The sequence below is a fragment of the Cervus canadensis genome, chromosome 30, assembly GCF_019320065.1.
Source record: "Cervus canadensis isolate Bull #8, Minnesota chromosome 30, ASM1932006v1, whole genome shotgun sequence".
In the NCBI taxonomy this organism is placed as follows: Eukaryota; Metazoa; Chordata; class Mammalia; order Artiodactyla; family Cervidae; genus Cervus; species Cervus canadensis.
This window is the reverse complement of record NC_057415.1, coordinates 30093358-30098105: the sequence shown is the minus strand read 5'-3', so window position 1 is coordinate 30098105 and position 4748 is coordinate 30093358.

Here is a 4748-nt window from a genome sequence, read left to right as displayed (position 1 = left end):
CCATAAACAGAGGAGCCTGGTCAGCTACAGTCCATGGAGTTGCAAGAATCAGACATAACCTAGTGATTAAACCAGCAGCAAGTACCTGTTAGGCTTGGTCCAGAGATTAAAAAAGATAGTAGTGGTTTAAAATTTGTTAACATCCAGTAAATAGTAGCTGCTGTTTTTATTTTCCCCGTGCCCACTGTGATGAATTCTCAGCTGTTACCAACATCTTTCCTCCCTGTCCTCTATGGACACTTCAGGAATAAGCTGCAAAGTACATGACGGCAGAGTGACACTTATTTGGTTCCTGTTTAAACTGAGTGATAGGGGTGTTGATAATCTTGTGCATTTTTTATTTAAATAATGTTCCCACACATTCAAATAATAATAGTTGTCACCCTTTACAGGCCTGGGAACCGAGCTTATCTGCTTTGCCACAAAATGGGACCTGCCTGAGTAAACACAAACACAGAATGGAGAGACAAAGTCTTTGCTCAGCATTTGTAACCTAATTCGCTAAAGCAAATAGACAATATGGCCACCAGGCTTAGCCTCCAGAGCAATTTTAATCACAAAAGCAATGACTTATAAGTCTTTAAGATGCAAATAAAACATTGTTAAATTGTCCCAGGGGGGTATCTTAAATCCTTAAAGAAAGAACTAGAGTGTCAGTTAATATGGATACGTATCTAGAAATTAAAATAGTTCCTGAGAACCAAGGATAGACGCTAATGTCTAATCATTCTTTATAACTTGATACATTTATTTTTTAAAAATTAGTTTCCATTTTTATCAATGAGATTCACACACGTAGCTTAAAGGATCAAATAATCCTACTTGCAAGTATGTACACTCATTCTTTTAGTTTATTCTTTCATATTTGCTTCATATCATCTAAATAACTTGCTTAGAATGCTACTTAATGTTTATTTTAGTTTAAGGATTGTAAATTAACTTCCAATTATGTAAAATGAGGATTTAGATCTTTTTCACCCTTTGCTACACTTAATCCAGGCACACTTTTGACTCCCTTTTTTTTTTTTTTTTTTTTTTTTTTTTGACTCCCTTTTTAGCCCAAGATAACTATGCTCTAACTGTGGTTTGACCAACTTTCAGTATTTACATTTCAATGATTATGTAAATATTATTCAGAGTTGATTCATGTTATATATTTCTATTCCTGCACAATCTTTTGGGCTTCCAAAATCTTTTCCTTTTGGCTTAAATTTCTACATACATATCACTAATTTATCCCTCAATTTGTCTCAAGTTATGACTACTCTCTTAATATGTTCAAATGCATTAGTTAATACTGATTTCACCTTGAAGAAATACTTCAGAGTCCTCTGAAGTTGTCTTATGTAGACAGATTGTTCTCTAGACCTCTTGCATGATTGACACTTTGGGACTTTGACCTTTAACTTGGTGACTCCCCTTTGCCTATCTCCCATGTTGGATCCACTGTTTCCTGGATTCTAGTTGTTTCTTAATTTTCTCTCTCTTGGTGGTGTACATTTTCAAGTGGCTTCCTAAGGTGTTACAGTCAGTCATTTTTTGGAGACCTTTGAAGTTTGAAAAGGGCTTCCCTGATAGCTCGATTGGTAAAGAATCCGCCTGCAATGAAGGAGACCCCAGTTCAATTCCAGGGTCAGGAAGATCCGCTGGAGAAGGGATAGGCTACCAACTCCAGAATTCTGGCCGGGAGGATTCCATGGACTGTATAGTCCATGGGGTTGAAAAGAGTCAGACACGACTGAGTGACTTTCACTTAAGTTTGAAAATATCTTTATTTTACTGTCTCAGTTAATTGGTGCCTTGGCTAGGTTATAGGGGCTGCCCTGGGGGCTCAGACTGGAAAGAATCTGCCTGGAATGCTGGAGACCTGGGTTCGATCCCTGGGTTGGGAAGATCCCCTGGAGGAGGGAATGGCTACCTACTCCAGTATTTTAGCCTAGAGAATCCTGTGGACAGAGAAGCCTGGTGAGTTCATGGGGTCATAGAGAGTCGGACAGGACTGAACAATTAACACTCTAACTGTCACTTGGCCAGCTATAGTATACTCATCAACAGATCAATTTTGAATCAGTTCAGTTCAGTTCAGTCGCTCAGTCATGTCCGACTCTTGGCGACACCATGAACCGCAGCACGCCAGGCCTCCCTGTCCATCACCAACTCCTGGAGTCCACCCAAACCCATGTCTATTGTGTCAGTGATGCCATCCAACCATCTCATCCTCTGTCGTCCCCTTCTCCTCCTGCCCTCAATCTCTCCCAGCATCAGGGTCTTTTCCAATGAGTCAGTTCTTCTCATGAGGTGGCCAAAGTATTGGAGTTTCAGCTTCAACATCAGTCCTTCCAATGAACACACAGGACTGATCTCCTTTAGGATGGACTGGTTGGATCTCCTTGCAGTCCAAGGGACTCTCAAGAGTCCTTTCCAACACCACAGTTCAAAAGCATCAATTCTTCAGCGCTCAGCTTTCTTTATAGTCCAACTCTCACATCTATACATGACCACTGGAAAAACCATAGCCTTGACTAGATGGACCTTTGTTGGCAAAGTAATCTCTCTGCTTTTTATATGCTATCTACTTTGGTCATAACTTTCTTTCCAAGGAGTAAGTGTCTTTTAATTTCATGGCTGCAATCACCATCTGCAGCGGTTTTGGAGCCCAGAAAAATAAAGTCTGCCACTGTTTCCACTGTTTCCCCATCTATTTCCCATGAAGTGATGGGATCAGATGCCATGATCTTAGTTTTCTGAATGTTGAGCTTTAAGCCAACTTTTTCACTCTCCTCTTTCACTTTCATCAAGAGGCTTTTTAGTTCTTCTTCACTTTCTGCCATAAGGGTGGTGTCATCTGCATATCTGAGGTTATTGATATTTCTCCTGGCAATCTTGATTTCAGCTTGTGCTTCCTCCAGCCCAGCATTTCTCATGATGTACTCTGCATACAAGTCAAATAAGCAGGGTGACAATATAGAGCCTTGCTATACTCCTTTTTCTATTTGGAACCAGTCTGTTCCATGTCCAGTTCTAACTATTGTGTCCTGACCTGCATACAGGTTTCTCAAGAGGCAGGTCAGTTGGTCTGGTATTCCCATCTCTTTCAGGATTTTCCACAGTTTATTGTGATCCACACAAAGGCTTTGGCATAGTCAATAAAGCAGAAATAGATATTTTTCTGGAACTCTCACTTTTTCAATGATCCAGTGGATGTTGGCAATTTGATCCCTGGTTCCTCTGCCTTTTCTAAAACCAGCTTGAACATCTGGAAGTTCACGGTTCACTTGTTGCTGAAGCCTGGCTTGGAGAATTTTGAGCATTACTTTGCTAGCGTGTGAGATGAATGCAATTGTGCTGTAGTTTGAGCATTCTTTGGCATTGCCTTTCTTTGAGATTGGAATGAAAACTGACCTTTTCCAGTCCTGTGACCACTGCTGAGTTTTCCAAATTTGCTGACATATTGAGTGTAGCACTTTCACAGCATCATCTTTCAGGATTTGAAATAGCTCAACTGGAATTCCATCACCTCTTCTAGCTTTGTTCATAGTGATGCTTCCTAAGGCCCACTTGACTTCACATTCCAGGATGTCTGGCTCTAGGTGAGTGTGAATGATCACACCATCGTGATTATCTGGGTCGTGAAGATCTTTTTTGTACGGTTCTTGTGTGTATTGTTGCCACCTCTTCTTAATATCTTCTGCTTCTGTTAGGTCCATACCATTTCTGTCCTTTATTGAGCCCATCTTTGCATGAAATGTTCCCTTGGTATCTCTAATTTTCTTGAAGAGATCTGTAGTCTTTCCCATTCTATTGTTTTCCTCTATTTCTTTGCACTGATCACTGAGGAAGGCTTTCTTATCTCTCCTTGCTGTTCTTTGGAACTCTGCATTCAAATGGGTATATCTTTCCTTTTCTCCTTTCCCTTTCACCTCTCTTCTTCTCACAGCTATTTGTAAGGCCTCCTCGGACAGCCATTTTGCTTTTTTGCATTTCTTTTTCTTGGGGATGGTCTTGATCCCTGTCTCCTGTACAGTGTCAGGAACCTCCATCCATAGTTCATCAGGCTCTCTGTCTATCAGATCTAGTCCCTTAAATCTATTTCTCACTTCCATTGTATAGTCATGAAGGATTTGATTTAGGTCATACCTGAATGGTCTAGTGGTTTTCCCCACTTTCTTCAATTTAATTCAATTCAATTTTGAATATATTGCTCAATTTTATTCTTGCTTTCAGATGTCCTTAGAAAAGTCTGCTACTTTGCTGATTGTTGGTTCTTCTTACGTAAACATTTTTCCCTTGCTGAAAGATTTTAAAGATTCTTTTTGTTCCCAGAAATCTAGGATTTTGTGATAATGTGTTTCAATATAGACATACTTTCAGCTGTTATGGTGAAACCACTCAACCTGAGAACTTCATCCCTTACTCTGAAATTTTTTCTTGATTTATTTCTTTAATGATGTCTATCTTTCAATTTTATATCTTGTTTTTTCTGAGTTTCTTTTTTTATTCAGATGTTATACCTTATAGAATGACATCTATTTTCCTCTTCTGTTTGCCATCTCTTTTGTTTATTTTTCTTTCTGGACAATTCCTCAGATTTACCTTTAATCCCTGGGTGATTCTCTGCTGCTTAAATGGTTAGGGTCTTGCAGGAGGTCCAGTGGTAAAGAATCCACCTACCAATGCAGGAGACACAAGAGATGTGGGTTTGATCCCTGGGTCGGCAAGATCCTCTGGAGAAGGGAATGGCAACCCGC